The sequence below is a fragment of the Helianthus annuus genome, chromosome 5 (assembly GCF_002127325.2).
Source record: "Helianthus annuus cultivar XRQ/B chromosome 5, HanXRQr2.0-SUNRISE, whole genome shotgun sequence".
Classification (NCBI taxonomy): Eukaryota; Viridiplantae; Streptophyta; class Magnoliopsida; order Asterales; family Asteraceae; genus Helianthus; species Helianthus annuus.
In genome coordinates, this window is record NC_035437.2 from 70,380,699 (window position 1) to 70,398,520 (window position 17,822).

The window sequence follows — 17,822 nt, forward strand, 5'->3', positions numbered from 1 at the left end:
CTAGACTTATAATTGGTATCAGAGCCTTGTGAACCTGATTTCCAGGCTTGGATCTGATATCGCGTTGCTGATTCGTTGTTACTGTTTCAGCTTTCTGGACTGTTTCAGTTCATCTCAGACTGTCTTCTTCTGATTTCGGATTGTCTTCATAGCATTCCGGATCATCTCGGATCATCATTAGCCATCTCGGACTTGAAGATTGCCTGATCTCGAATCATCTTCAAGTCATTTCGGACCATCATCAAAGCATCTCGGATCATCATCAAGCCATCTCGGACCATCATCATCAGATCTTGGACCGCAATCATCAGATTTCGGTCCAAGTTCATCAGATCTCGGATTGAATCATCAGATTTCGAACCAAGTTCATCAGATCTCGGATAGAATTATCAGATTTCGGAATATGTTTAGTCATTTTGGATCATTTGTGTTTGAAGATTGCTTTGTCTTTCATTTCGGACCCATCAACTCGGATAAGGACCCTGTCTCGGATTGAATCCATTTCAGATAAAACTCATCTCGGACCACTGTTCATTTCGAACTTGATCATTTCGGATATTTGATCATTTCGGACTCTCCATTTCGGAAATCTATTCAGACTTTGCAAAACATCATGTTGAACCCAATCGGTATTATGAACAGCGTTGTAACTGCAGCTGATCTCGCTAATGCTACCCTTGCTACCATTCAGACTCAGTCTTTGGCTTTTCATCAAGAACTTAACCAAGTTATCGGCACAACTACCAAAGTTCCAAGGTTCTTGTATGGAGACGACTACTACGAGTGGAAGTTTAGGTTTGAGCAAGGCTAAGGAACCTTACATTTGGAGAAGCATTAAGAATGGACCACACACTATCATGTACGCTACTGAAGATGACCCTCAAACCCAAATTTTGAAACCTGAAGGCATTTACACCGATGAAGACAGAAAGGTTATTGCTGAGGATGAAGCTGCTTATGGAACTCTTTCAATGGCTCTTGGTCCAGACATTTCAATCGGAGTTCGAAACTGCAAAAGTGCAAAAGAAATTTGGGATCAACTGACTCACTTGTTTGAAGGAAATGCTGACATGAAAGCTAGCAGAGTTAACATGATGAACCAACAGTTGAGTTCCTTTAACCACATCTACGGGGAAACTTTTGAGAATCAGATTAGAAGGTTTGTCAAACGTGTGTCTCAGATGGTGAGTGCTGGAATCAATGTCTCAAACAATGGAATGAATCGTCAACTGCTTAACTCTCTACCTAAAGGATGGGATGCCGAGGTTTCTATGATCAAGAGTACCAAGGATCTAAATGAAATGACACTTACGGAACTGATTGCTACTCTCAAGTCTTGCGAGATCGACAATCAGCAGAGAGAAATAAACCACAAGAACTCACTGATGGCTGCTGGAGTGACTAGTCCAAATAACGCAGCATTGATGTCTCAAGCTCATCCAAATCTAGTTTTCAGACCTGTTCATGGAGTTATGAATCACAACCCAAACATTGTTTTCAGTCCCATTGCTGTACCAAAGTCAAACTATGTGTATGGGATGTCTGTTCCTACCTCTCAAGTACACGCTGTCAATGCCACAAATGTGCAACCACATTCACAGCCTCAACCACAACATGCTAATGCTGCCTTTGGCTCGACCACTCAGTCTACTCCTCAGAATACACCATCATCACCTTCAGTGGAAAATGAAGAAAAACTTACTCTCGCAGCCTCTATGATCTCAAGTTTCAATGCTTTCTTAGCAAGAGATCTCATGCCTTCAGGAGAGATAACACCAGATGTGAATCAAGTTGTGGAAGAAGACTTAGATGAACTGGATGTAGCTTGGAATATGGCTATGTCAGCATTTAAGGCAGACAAGTTTGCTAAGAAATATGGGTGTCGTCCTATGAATGCTCGTCCTGGAGTGCTAAAAGATAGGCTGAGGTGCTACAGGTGCTATGAACCGGGACACTTTGCTAGGGATTGCAAGAAGGTTCTTGCAGGTTATGAAGCTACTCGGGCGGCAGCAGAAAGGAACAAGGAAAGGTCTATGGTTCCCGTTACTCCTACTGAGACTTCGACTTCAACTGGACAGGGAAATTCTGGAGGTGGAAGGGCTTTGATCGCGTAGGAGCAGAATGGATTCAACTGGGCTGATGCTGTTAATTAAGTGGAATCAATGAAGCTGTCTGAAACTGCTGCTATGGATAGGGTTCATCAGTGCTTGATGGCTATGACTGAGGAACCAAAATCACTTGCCGAGACGGTAAATTCCCTTTTATGTACTGAACATTGTAGGAAGAAAGTTGCTTTGCTGAGACCTCAAAATTCATCCTTAATCACCGATTACAACACTATGATGGGAAAGTACATCAGTGTTCGAGAGAATAATAAAATTCTCTTTGAAAAGATTGAGGCACTTAAGAAGGACATAGCTCAACTTCACAGAGATGTAAACCAACAGCAATGTTGGATTCATGACTACAAACATAGACTCATAGTCACAACTCTTGAATGTGACTCTGTGAAGGCTGAGCTAGAGCTCCTCACTGGAAAGTATAAACAAAATGAGTTAAACATCAAAAAGTTTGATACTTCCAGTGACACAGTTCTATAGGATCGGACTTCGACCTAAATGAGTCGTTCGGAAGAGCTCAAATCCGTTTCAGCGGCGGAAACAAAGAAACGAACATATACACAGCTTGTTTCACACTTTAATCCTCTTGTATATTGATATTACAAACGATTACAGTAAGAGGAAATACCGGCAGCACCTCGGTATTAATTCTGAACAACAGTTACAAATGAATTGACACAGTAGCCTATTTATACTAGCTTTGGAACCGCTCCAAATAACATGCCGTAAAGGCGGTTCCAACAGTTTCCGAATAGGCGGTTCCACCTACTGTCGTAAAGGCGGTTCTACATAATTGACCATAAACGCGATCCTCATCATCTAATCTTTCCTGTTGACTTTTGACAACACATGAACCCTTTTCATTGGGCCTTGGATTGGCAACATCCCATTGGACCTCATGTTGGTCCAATCAACATCAACTTGGAATAAAAACTTTTGCAACTTTATATATGTTTTGTCGTTAGTTGTTGTTGATGATCATTGCATAATGATGATGTCTCATGATGTCATCATTAAGCATGATGACATCATGCTTGACCAGATCCGCATCGCAAGCCGAACTCGACATTAGACGTAGTCGACAGATGACTGCACCAACAGACTCCCCCTCAGATGTTGACGAGTCTAAAGTGTCGAGTCTTCAACGACTTCAGTCTTTAACAGTCTTTGGGCTTCTCTCTCTCTATCTTCAGACTCCCCCTCTCGATTTGCTGGCATTCCTTTGATCTTCAGCAACATCTTCAGGATCGACGTCTGGCTTTCCTGCAAAAACTCTACCTCAGAGTAAATTTCTTTCACATATATTTATCAAACATATGAACTTGAACCAATCCAGATTCTCATTCAAAACATACACAGATTGTGATGAACCACTTGAAAAGGTTAGATTATGAAAAACATTTTAATTTCACACACACACTCCCCTTCAAGCATTTGCTCATCATGTTTAGCACTCGGAATTTTGAAAATCAGCTATCCAACATCAGTTGTCGAAAATCTTTTTGAGTTTTCAAAAATTTATGCTAAAACACACCAAAAATCTTTTTGTATTTTTGAAATAAAGAAACTAAAATGCAGAAATAAACTATTTACAAACAATATTTTTTGTGAGCTCGTGCAAGAGGATCATATCAGTTTTGAGACAAATCACCAACACCATTAAGCTTTAAACATACTAAGTTCTAAACAATTTACCTAGATTGTCAGTATATTTGTCCACTTAAATTTTCAACACAAATTTCAATCGATTCGAGATACGATATTAATGTTTTAGAGACTTAAACTTAATCGTGTATCACTCCACTTGAATATACTCCCGTATCCAGATCCCAAATATTCAGTCTTACAGGTGAGTATACCACAGATGATATCTGTAAAGGGGTTAAATGCGAAACCGTGAGAGCTCAGGTCAGAACTTCCGTTCAGCAGAGAGATGACGGCTCGACTTTTGGTGGGTCCCCTTTAGAGGATCTTTTTGCATTTCAACAGTAGCGACTATCAATTTTATTGTTTCATCAGCATGCTGAGGGCAGCGCTTTTTCAAGCATTTGCAGAAAGTATTATCCGGGGACTAGGTCAGTACTTCCATACAGCAGAAGTCCCGGGATAATACCCCAGATATCACTGAGTATAAAGACCTAGTATCTCAGAATACGGGACCTTTCAAACAAGATTTCGGGGGTTACCCATATATCCAAGAATAGTTACCCACGAATTAAGCAAGTTTGATTTAGGTTTATATCTCGTTTCAATTTACTAAATGTGCGAAAATCTACTGACACATCCGCAGTAAGATTGTTTAACACTTTTTAACTTTTCATTTCTTTAGCGTGCCGTGATAGTCCACTGATGTACTATCATTTCCTCTTTTTGGCAACAAAACTCATTTTTGATTTTATCATGTTTTTGGCTTTTTCAAATTTTCTGATGTTTTTGGATTTTCTAAAAATTCTTACTCCCCCTAAAATTCAAATACATCTAAAGAAAATTGAAAACAAACTGTACAGAACATGACAACTGATATCAAAACACATCAATTCTCCATCCGTTTGGCTTAAACAATCAGAACTCCCCCTCACAACAAACTATTTTCCCATAATGATTTCAAAACACTTAAGTTTGTTTTAATCAGAATGGTTTTTCCGGAAAATAAGTTTAGTTGTTTTTATCTTTTGTAAAATGGGGTTCAAATCATCACTTTGTTTACCAAATTCTTGAATGATAATTAAATCAAGTCCAATTTAATGACCCTGATTTAATCACTTGTAAGATCTACACCAATTACTACCATACACCCACTTGTAAGTTTAGGAATTCAAGCACTTCAAACCTGTTTTTCAACCAATTACCATCTTTTGGTTGAATTCTCAAGATGCCGATTCCTACTCCTCGCTTACAAACCTGGGAGTTCCGGCAAGTCCTGCAACTTACACAAACAGATTTAGAAAGATGCCGATTCATGATCCGCAATACCATCTTGGGATCTCCGGCAAGTCAGGATTTTATTCTTGGAAAAATATATCCACCCAAGCCTGACCATCCTTGGGTGTAACCTCATCATTTTCATCCCTCTTTTCAACCGACTTGTAAACCCATCCTTTGGAAGCAAAAAACTCCTGAATGCTTTGGGCCTTACCACTGGCCATTCTTCCAAAGATGCGTTTCACATTGCCGTTGAAAGTTTTTCCAACATCAATTTTCTTTTTGTCTGAATAAAATTGATTTGGAACATCAACTTTTCCGATTTTAGATTTGTAATTTTTAGCATGTAGTGGCGGAAAATTCACATCGTCCACTTTCGGAGTTTTCTTTACAACCTTTCCTTCAACACATGGCTCCTCTGATTTTATGGAATCAGATTCATCACCAGAACTGTTACCTGAACCTTTCACAACCCATTTCTGATTTGATTCTTTGGCTATGCGTTTGGAAGCACTCTTTGAAGATTCTCCTTTTTCATAAGTTGAATTCTCAAATCCTGTAAACTTCCGGGTTGATAGTTCAGTCGTTTCAACAACTTTTTCTTTCATTTTTCTTGAAATTTCCTGTTTTGGTCTGAATATCTTTGGACAATCTTTCGCAAGATGACCAACAGCTTTACACTGAAAACAAGATCTCTTTTCAACCTTTTTCAGAACTTCGGTCTTCTTTGGTTCTTCTTGCTTCTTGGCAAGGAATTCCTGATTTGTCTGATTTCTGAATAATTTTTCTTTTTCAGCTTCCGAAGTTTTCCCTGAAACAAACACATTTTTTTGTTTATAAAATTTTTCATTTTTATAGTTTTTCGGTGGAATAAAACCGAGACCTTTCTTTTTGAAATTACGATTATGGTTTGATTTCTGTTGAAAACTGTAACCACAATTGTAACCCATTTTCTTGTTAATTCTTTGTTGATCTCTTGAAGTGTACTGTTTAGGTTTTCCGTTAAGATTAAAATCTTTTATTTCAGAAATATTAATTTCTGTGATTTTGAAAACCTTTTGAATCATTTCAATTCTGACACTTCTTATTGGAAAACTTTCATCTGAATATAATTTGTCAGAACCCTTCAAAGTATATGCTACTTTGACTGATTCATCATTCAAATTAGATTTTGAAAGTAAAAACTCTTTGTCATAAACCCGTTTGTCCTTTTTGACTGTTTGCTTTGACGCACTGGACCCAGACTTTGACTCGGGTTTTGACTCCTCATTGTCATCTTTGTCTAACACCTGATCGACCACACTTTTTATCAACTTTGACTCATGATCAGTGTCTGATGACGTGTACGTGACATCGATACTTTCTGGCAAGTTATCCGACAGCCCAGACTCCCATTTCAGATTGATTGCTTTATTGACTCTTTCTGAATTAGGATTTCGGGGTGAATATCCATTTCCGACCGGGGGCGGACATCTATTGTAGGATACACTCGGTTTCTTACCAGAAGCTTTCACTTTTTCTTCATCTTTTGTCACGGATTGTTCTTCTTCACCAATCTTCATTTCTTCAAAGATTTTCAAATCTTTCACCACCGGATAAATCCTGTCAACAACAAAAGTAGAACATGAGTAGCTGTCCAATAATTTCTTGACTTTCTCAGTTTCTATCTTTTGTGTCGCTAACTCAAGCTCGAGATCTGCACATTTCTTTATGTTATAGTTCGCCGTATCAAGCTGTCTCAGATATGCTATCTTCAAAGTATTCATAGCTTCAGCTTGTTCACCACCAGAATCTGTGTATTTGTTGATCTCTCTGTTCATAGTATCATATGATTCTTTCAGCTTGTGAATATTGTGCAACAACTCATTATTCTGTTTAATCAGCGAATCACAGTTCATGCACTTTTCTTGGACCATGACCGGTTCAGCATCCACTTTAATCTCAAATTCAGGAACTTCTTTCACTGTCCTGCCTGAATTTAAAAAATGAGCTCTTCTCAATTTTTCAGCTTTTGCTTCTTCCTTCAATCTCTCTTCCTCTTCAGCCTCCTCTTGAATCTTTCTTCGTCTCTCTTCAGCAGCTTCCATGACTTTTCTGCATCTTTCTGCACATTTTAAATCATAAGCATTAGCAAAGAAAGCATGAGAAGTATTTTTGGCCATAAAGTCTTGATCTGTACAGAAATCATTCCAAGTAAATCCTTCAGCCAACTTCTCATCATTTTGTTCAGCTACACACACTTTGCTTTCTTTTGGAAGATATTTTTCCCAGGTAAAATTATCATATTTTCCCTGACTAACAACACATGCCTTTTTATCAACCACATCTCTTCCATGAGCTGTTTGTGCCTGATGCTGCTGTGCTGGTTGAGTGATTTGATGATAAATGGCCTTCTTGTGATAATCATTGTTTCCGAAAGGATTCTGGGCACCGGTAGCTTCACGATTTTTGCATTCCCTCTTGAAATGCCCCTTCTCCCTGCAACGAAAACATGTAACTTTAGATTTATCAAAACCTAAAGTTGAAACATTTGCATCTCGAAAGTCATCACGGCCAGTAATTTGTTTAAACTTTTCAGCTCGTCTCATCACACTCGCCATACACCATTTTATATCCATCAATTCCATTTCTTCAGCATCAATCTGATCGTAATCCTCTTTCGTAAGCATTGGATTTCCGATCTTTCCTGCAACAAAACAACTATAAGATTCTAAAATCATCCCTAACAAAGACATTTGATTTTTTGCAATATCTTCAGTGTAGTCTTGATCATTTTCAAGGCTCAACACTATATTACACTGAAGTTTTCTACCACTCTTTGTTACAGAGATGTTAGGATCAAAAGATGAAAATCTTGTGCTGCTGCTTGATCCCTGAGATGTCTTCACTTCAGTAGAATCTTTAACGCTGTAGGCAGTTTCGATCTTAGGTGAAAACTTTGTTGAATCAGTAGCACCATGTTTGTAGTACAAACTGATATCCTGCTCTCCATCGTAGTTTTTCATCCTAGCGATCTTTCTCTGCTCCATCTCTTGGGCTTCTAAATGCTTTATGAAGTCTCCGAGTTTCATCTTTTTGTATTCCACTTTGTTAGACTTCAGCATCATCAAGAATGTTCCCCAGATTTCATATGGAAGTGCATCTGCAAGTTTTTCAATTAATTCATCAGTATCTTTCTTAACCCCCAATTTTGTCATATTTCTCACCAAATTACAGTATCGATCAATAATTTGTTTGGTGGTTTCATTTTTCAATCCCCGAAACAAATCAAATTCTTTCTTCATGAGAGACATTTTGTTCTTTAACATATCGTCACTTCCTGTAAACTTGGCTTCCAATTCTGTCCATATCGAATATGCAGTTCCGTCATGTTGAAGCAAGATCAGAATATCTTCTTTTATCGCTTGCTGAAGTAGACTCACCATAAGCTTCTCATCCTGATATTTCTTTTTCTCATCTGTACTCATCTCTCGAAGTGTTAGTTGCACACCATTTTTAACTGGTTTAACATATGGTTCCTCGGTGTGTTCCCATGCATCAAGATGATAAGCTTCAACCCAATTTCCGAATCGTTCTGACCACACGTTGTAATCATCAATATCCATGAGTTTTGGTGGCTTCTGATGTCACACCCCCAAAAATCCACCTGCGGAGTATCACCGCTTGGGAGCGTGACTGACCAGGATCAAGCCACCAATCATACAGAACATTGTATAAAGTAAAAGTAATCACATTATAATCCAAACCATTTCCATATGAAAGGTGTTTCCAAAACATAAGTAAGTTAACATTGTTTAGCGGAAGCGTATTATTGTAAAACCCATAGCAAATAAGTATCAGACATCAAAAGTGTTTAACAAGGTGATCACGATCCAAGCCCCACAACGACCAGCTCCTCCGTGTGCAAGCTCCAAGTACCTAACGATCTGCAAGGCATGTAACAGAATGATCAACAAACTAGTTGAGCGAGTTCACATAAAGGAAATGCGTAATAGTAAGTTCATTTGTAATAGGTGGCTCTACTGGGCCGTTTGTATATTTTACTGTGGTGGTGTTCCACGTTTTCCTGTGGTGGTGTTCCACGTTTTCCTGTGGTGGTGTTCCACGTTTTCCTGTGGTGGTGTTCCACGTTTTCCTGTGGTGGTGTTCCACGTTTTCCTGTGGTGGTGTTCCACGTTTTCCTGTGGTGGTGTTCCACGTTTTCCTGTGGTGGTGTTCCACGTTTTCCTGTGGTGGTGTTCCACGTTACTGTGTGGTGGTGTTCCACGTTGTATAACCACTAGACTACTCGTAACTATAGGTATCCTTCACAACCGAGGATAGTAAAGTGGTAGTCTAGGCATAGTGTCAATAATGTATCTAATCAACCTTTCAATCCCATTCCCAACACCCCGGGAACCCCATGCCTTGGTAAGAGTGTGAACTCACCTTGGTTTGCTCGGTATGCTAAATAAGTACACGCGCTCACAGTTAATCAATCACGTCCTATTGTATACACGTATAGCAAATCAGTTCATGGTCGGAATATTACGCATGCAATTAATTGTTCACACAGCAGTCAGTTTGCATATCAGCACAACACGTAGTATTACACAAACATGTTCATCACCAAGCATGGCATGTCAATTAATTCAACATATGTTCAATTGTTCAAGACATTATGCAAAACCCTAGTATCTTTCGATCACAATTATCCTAATTATCTATCGAGTCCAACACTTAACTTTCGGACCGAAATGCTTTGTTTCGAACCATTGTTATCTTTCGACCAAAACCATCTTTCGGTCAAGGGTATGGTTCGGTCAATGCTATCTGTCGGTCAAACATCTGTCGGTCAATCTATCCTTCGGTCACTAACGCTATGGTTCGAAGGATAGGTATCTTTCGGTCCAACAATGGTTCGATCAATAAGTATCCTTCGGCAAATAACAGTTACGTTGATCCGATTAACCATTAACACAATTTTCACAAATCTGTTAACATCAACAAGATCAAACAAGCATGCATCTCATGTTTATCAAGAACCCTAATCTTGAAACAAGGTCATTCAAACTATTCGATTAACACACATAAGCCGATTACATAAGCGTGTCCGATTACAATATCTTAAATCACAAGTTATCATCGAATCGTATCACCAATCATCCATTAAACAACATAAATTTCCTATCCGATCGATCACCCTGACTGGATTAACTAACCGATTAACAACACGATTCGAAATCATGAAATCATTTAACCATAATCACAACATATCCAATGTGCATACAAATTCGATTAATACCCATACGCAATCATCATACAAATCAGTTAATATACAACCAGCCTATTTACATACGATTTGATAATTCCAGAAATCATGTATTGTGGACACTAACCGGGGTAGAAAATAAGAGAATCGATCAGCAAAAATCTTCGTATGAGTTGTGGTTGCCGTCACAGATCAAAAGTGTTCTAGGGTTTTTCTTAGAATAATAACTATCAGTTTACATGCATCCTTATATATACGTATCACAGTAATGGGCCAAGCCCAACAGAACAACTGGGCCGAAACATATCGAAGGATATGTTTCGTGATCCTTCGGACCGAAACAAGGTCGAAGGATATGTTTCGGAGTCTTCGAGTCGAAGGTTATCCTTCGAGGTCCTTCAAGTCCTTCGACTGTATTTTATCTTTCGGACAAAATGTTATTATGATATTTATGATAATAACAATAATAATAATTCTAATATTATTATCTATCACAGCAAATAATCACATATAGGCAAAAATGACAATACATTTCAGTAACACACAATTCGTACAATTTAAGTCTACAATCCAAACAACTAAACAGTCAAAGTCAATGCGCATTTAATGTGAAGGTGAAAGTCAAAAACTCGAGTTGTCACATTATCCCCAACTTAAAAGAAATTTCGTCCCGAAATTTGGTACGCACTTACTGAGGAAGCTAGGTATCGTTCACTGGTTTTCCTGGGGTGTCACATCATTCCCCCGTTGATTTGGAATTTCGTCCCGAAATTCAGTAGTAGTAGCTTCAGCCTCAGAAGTGGATGCATGGTTTTCGAATAACTGGGGATACTTTTCTTTCATCTGGTCTTCGCGTTCCCATGTATACTCTGGGCCACGCTGGGAGTTCCAACGAACTCGCACAAGAGGGATTCTCTTGTGTTTGAGGACCTTAACATCCCGGTCCGTGATTTCAACTGGTTCCTCGACGAACTGCAACCGCTCGTCGATAGTGAGTTCCTTAAAAGGAACTATGAGGGTCTCATCTGACAGGCACTTCTTCAGATTCGACACGTGAAATACATTGTGAACTGCACCGAGTTCAGGAGGTAGGTTTAATCTGTAGGCTACCTTGCCAATCTTTTCTAAGATTTCGAACGGTCCGACGTACCGCGGATTCAGTTTGCCTCTTTTACCAAAACGAACCACACCCTTCCAGGGTGAAACTTTCAATAAAACCCGGTCCCCGACCTCAAATTCCAATGGCTTTCTACGCTTGTCCGCGTAGGCTTTCTGACGGTCGCGTGCTGCCGCCATGCGTTGTCGTATCTGTGCTATCTTTTCTGTGGCGTCCACAACAATATCTGGACCCGTAATCTGACTATCCCCCACCTCTGCCCAACAGAGAGGTGACCGGCATTTACGTCCGTACAATGCCTCGAATGGAGCGGCTTGAATGCTGGTATGGTAACTGTTATTGTACGAGAACTCCACCAAAGGGAGGTGCTTTTCCCAGCCGTTGCCGAAATCGATAACACACGCTCGAAGCATGTCTTCTAGAGTTTGAATAGTTCGCTCAGACTGCCCATCCGTCTGAGGATGATATGCTGTGCTCATGTCTAATCGTGAGCCGAAGGATTTGTGCATCGCTTGCCAAAGCTCTGACGTGAATCGTGCATCGCGATCCGAAATAATAGAGGTGGGCACTCCGTGCCTCGAAACGACTTCCTTCAAGTAAATGTCTGCTAAAGTAGAAAACTTATCCGTTTCTTTGATAGCCAAAAAGTGAGCAGACTTTGTGAGTCGATCAACGATTACCCAAATAGTGTCATTCCCACGCTGGGATCTAGGTAAGCCCGTAACGAAATCCATGGAAATTTCTTCCCATTTCCACTGCGGTATCTTGGGCTGCTGAAGTAGACCAGCTGGCTTCTGATATTCGACCTTGACCCTCGCACAGGTCAAACATTTTTCAACGTAAGTAGCGATGTGAGCCTTCATACTAGGCCACCAATAAGTAGTGCTGATGTCGTGGTACATTTTATCCGACCCTGGATGTACCGAATAGCGAGACTTGTGAGCTTCATCCATTACAAGTTCGCGTAAACCGCCATAAAGTGGGACCCAAATACGCCCCGTTACATAGCAAGCACCGTCTTCCTTTTGTTCCATGCGTTGCCTTGAACCGCGTAAGGCTTCAGCTTTAATGTTTTCGGGTTTCAGAGCTTCCATCTGAGCAGCTCGTATCTGTGCAGGAAGACTGGCCTGAATAGTAAGCTGTAGCGCTCGCACGCGCTTAGGTAGAGTGTCTTTCCGACTAAGGGCATCAGCCACAACATTGGCCTTGCCTGGATGATACTTGATGGCGCATTCGTAGTCGTTCAGAAGTTCAACCCATCTTCGTTGACGCATATTCAAATCCTTTTGCTTAAGAATATGCTCGAGACTCCTGTGATCGGTGTAAATCGTGCACCGGGTACCGTACAGGTAGTGTCGCCATATCTTAAGCGCGAAAACAACAGCTCCCAGCTCTAAATCGTGCGTCGTGTAGTTCCGTTCATGAACCTTGAGTTGCCGAGAGGCGTATGCAATAACTTTATCCCGTTGCATCAATACACAACCAAGCCCTTGTATCGATGCGTCACAATAAACCACGAAGTCATCCGTGCCCTCGGGCAGTGAGAGAATAGGCGCGCTGCAAAGCCTATCCTTTAAGTACTGAAAAGCGGTCTCCTGTGTATTACCCCATCTGTAAACGACACCTTTCTGTGTAAGCATAGTGAGTGGTTGCGCGATCTTGGAGAAGTCTTTAATAAATCGCCTGTAGTAACCTGCCAAACCCAAGAATTGGCGTATTTCTGTCGGTGTACGCGGTGCAGGCCAGTTTCGGATCGAATCTACCTCGGATGGATCGACATGTATCCCATCCTTGTTCACTACGTGGCCTAAGAAGTGAACTTCACGAAGCCAGAAGTCGCATTTAGAAAGCTTGGCGTACAACTGTTCCTTCCGAAGGAGTTCCAAAATAAGACGAAGATGCTGCTCGTGCTCCTCCTGACTCTTGGAGTAGATCAGAATGTCGTTGATGGAGTCAAGAACATTTTGTCTAGGTAGGGTTTGCACACTCTGTTCGTAATGTCCATAAATACGGCGGGTGTGTTCAATAATATCAAACCATTTATCACATCAATCATAAAATATAGTAGTTGAAATAATTCATAAAACCCAAAACATTTGATGTTCAAACCAAACTTTGTTCGAATAGCGGAAACATAATAATGAAAAACCCCAAAAAGAAGTCATAAGTTCAATTAGCGTTCATTGCGTCTCCTCCTCCTAACATGAAAACTCGACCTCTTGCCTCGTTGCCATTGTTATTGTTGTTTCCCCCGTTGTTGTCGTTGTTCCCGTTGCCCTGGTTATTGTTGTGGTTCTGATTCTGGTTCAACTGAGGACAATCGCGTTTGTAGTGTCCTTCTGCCCCACACTGGAAACATCCCCGGTTTCCACGCTGTGGTTGCTGCTGCTGGTTCTGTGGAGCTGGCGGTGGGAGTTGCTGGTTCTGATTTGCAGGCCGTGGACTCCTACAGTCTTTGGCCTCATGACCCATCTTGAGGCATCTTTGACAACGAACCTTTTTACACTGGCCACTGTGATGTTTGTTGCAGGTGTTACACTTTGGAAGGTTTCCTCGATACCCTCCTTGTTTATGGCTGCTAGAGGAGTGCTGACTTGGACTCTGGTAGCTGTCCGTCTTTCGCTGCTGAGACTGCACCTGCACTGAAACTGACCCCTTGCTAGAATCCCCCTCCCATTTTCTTTTACTTTCACTGGGAGTAGCAAGCGTAGTAGAAGCAGTAGCGGTAGTGGTAGCACTGATACGCTTTGGCAGTTTGCCCTGGTCTACTGCCTGATCTGTGATGCGGTGTGCAAGGCGCTGAATTTCCTGGATGTTGTTGAGGTTAGCCGACGTCACGTGGCTCTGGATTTCTGGCGCCAAACCCTTGAGATACAACTCAATGCGCTTGTATGGTGGGTCTACCATGGTTGGACACAGCACAGCCAACTCATTCGACCTCTTGGTGTAAGCTTCGATTTCTGAACCCACCATCTTCAAATTGTACAACTCATCCTCCAACTTGTGGATGTCTTCTCTTGTGCAATATTCCCTCTTAATCAGTTCTTTGAATTCATTCCAGGGTGTGGCGTTAGCAGCTGCCAACCCTAAGATCTGTACTTGCGCATTCCACCAGGTGAGCGCAATCCCTTCAAGAGTGCCAGTGGCGAACTTCACCCTGCGAGCCTCAGGGCATTCACACATTTCAAAAACCGACTCGAGCTTTTCAAACCAGTGGAGGAGTCCAACTGCCCCCTCCGTGCCACTGAACGAGCTAGGACGACAGTCCATGAAATTCTTGAATGTGCACCCAGGTTGTTGCTGAGCGGGTTGACCTATTGTGTACGAATAGGGCAAAGTTAAGTACGAGAATTAATGTAGGATCTAAAGATCCTAGTGTCTATACTGCAGGGTATACTACCTGCTTGGGCGGCTGCAACTGCCGCAGCAACGAGAGCCTCTAGCTGGGCTTGAGTCATGGTAATTCGTGCGGCCATTGATCTTCACATCAAAGGCAACATAAGTGAGAAAGGTTCGCGAATAGTGCGATGACAGAAGAGTGTAAGCACATAAGTATTCTCATGCTATGACAAGTTGTGAGCAAGGTAATGTAAGCATACTACGAGCAAAGTTCTAAGCAAATTCTAGCATGTAGGCAATAAACATAAACCTTATTACCTAAGAAGTTGAGTCTTGCACGTGGAGCGAAGCGTCGTTGTGGATCGTTGAGAGCACTGTTCTGGTTATAGTCTGGTTTTAATAAAAACGTCTTCCCCTTATTAAAACCAAGTTCTCTATAACCAATGGCTCTGATACCAATCTGTCACACCCCCAAAAATCCACCTGCGGAGTATCACCGCTTGGGAGCGTGACTGACCAGGATCAAGCCACCAATCATACAGAACATTGTATAAAGTAAAAGTAATCACATTATAATCCAAACCATTTCCATATGAAAGGTGTTTCCAAAACATAAGTAAGTTAACATTGTTTAGCGGAAGCGTATTATTGTAAAACCCATAGCAAATAAGTATCAGACATCAAAAGTGTTTAACAAGGTGATCACGATCCAAGCCCCACAACGACCAGCTCCTCCGTGTGCAAGCTCCAAGTACCTAACGATCTGCAAGGCATGTAACAGAATGATCAACAAACTAGTTGAGCGAGTTCACATAAAGGAAATGCGTAATAGTAAGTTCATTTGTAATAGGTGGCTCTACTGGGCCGTTTGTATATTTTACTGTGGTGGTGTTCCACGTTTTCCTGTGGTGGTGTTCCACGTTTTCCTGTGGTGGTGTTCCACGTTTTCCTGTGGTGGTGTTCCACGTTTTCCTGTGGTGGTGTTCCACGTTTTCCTGTGGTGGTGTTCCACGTTTTCCTGTGGTGGTGTTCCACGTTTTCCTGTGGTGGTGTTCCACGTTTTCCTGTGGTGGTGTTCCACGTTTTCCTGTGGTGGTGTTCCACGTTACTGTGTGGTGGTGTTCCACGTTGTATAACCACTAGACTACTCGTAACTATAGGTATCCTTCACAACCGAGGATAGTAAAGTGGTAGTCTAGGCATAGTGTCAATAATGTATCTAATCAACCTTTCAATCCCATTCCCAACACCCCGGGAACCCCATGCCTTGGTAAGAGTGTGAACTCACCTTGGTTTGCTCGGTATGCTAAATAAGTACACGCGCTCACAGTTAATCAATCACGTCCTATTGTATACACGTATAGCAAATCAGTTCATGGTCGGAATATTACGCATGCAATTAATTGTTCACACAGCAGTCAGTTTGCATATCAGCACAACACGTAGTATTACACAAACATGTTCATCACCAAGCATGGCATGTCAATTAATTCAACATATGTTCAATTGTTCAAGACATTATGCAAAACCCTAGTATCTTTCGATCACAATTATCCTAATTATCTATCGAGTCCAACACTTAACTTTCGGACCGAAATGCTTTGTTTCGAACCATTGTTATCTTTCGACCAAAACCATCTTTCGGTCAAGGGTATGGTTCGGTCAATGCTATCTGTCGGTCAAACATCTGTCGGTCAATCTATCCTTCGGTCACTAACGCTATGGTTCGAAGGATAGGTATCTTTCGGTCCAACAATGGTTCGATCAATAAGTATCCTTCGGCAAATAACAGTTACGTTGATCCGATTAACCATTAACACAATTTTCACAAATCTGTTAACATCAACAAGATCAAACAAGCATGCATCTCATGTTTATCAAGAACCCTAATCTTGAAACAAGGTCATTCAAACTATTCGATTAACACACATAAGCCGATTACATAAGCGTGTCCGATTACAATATCTTAAATCACAAGTTATCATCGAATCGTATCACCAATCATCCATTAAACAACATAAATTTCCTATCCGATCGATCACCCTGACTGGATTAACTAACCGATTAACAACACGATTCGAAATCATGAAATCATTTAACCATAATCACAACATATCCAATGTGCATACAAATTCGATTAATACCCATACGCAATCATCATACAAATCAGTTAATATACAACCAGCCTATTTACATACGATTTGATAATTCCAGAAATCATGTATTGTGGACACTAACCGGGGTAGAAAATAAGAGAATCGATCAGCAAAAATCTTCGTATGAGTTGTGGTTGCCGTCACAGATCAAAAGTGTTCTAGGGTTTTTCTTAGAATAATAACTATCAGTTTACATGCATCCTTATATATACGTATCACAGTAATGGGCCAAGCCCAACAGAACAACTGGGCCGAAACATATCGAAGGATATGTTTCGTGATCCTTCGGACCGAAACAAGGTCGAAGGATATGTTTCGGAGTCTTCGAGTCGAAGGTTATCCTTCGAGGTCCTTCAAGTCCTTCGACTGTATTTTATCTTTCGGACAAAATGTTATTATGATATTTATGATAATAACAATAATAATAATTCTAATATTATTATCTATCACAGCAAATAATCACATATAGGCAAAAATGACAATACATTTCAGTAACACACAATTCGTACAATTTAAGTCTACAATCCAAACAACTAAACAGTCAAAGTCAATGCGCATTTAATGTGAAGGTGAAAGTCAAAAACTCGAGTTGTCACATCTGAGACGTTCCGGTTTCATTTTCTATCAAAGCACTTTGGGTAATCGAGGTCGGAGTAGCAAAAGCGTTGTAAAAATCAGAATCCATTCTTCAAGAATCAGATAATACTTCGAGCAATACAGTAATGCTTCGGGAAAATACCTGAAAGACAAACAAACAACACAATCAGTTTACGGTATTATCAATTAATAGAAGCGAACTGGTACTCGAACTGATGATCAATTCTGTGCGAATTTGAAGGTTGACAAACTGACTGAATGACACACTGAGCGGACTGCTTTGACTCGGATCAATTTTCAACAAACAAACTCGGTATGAG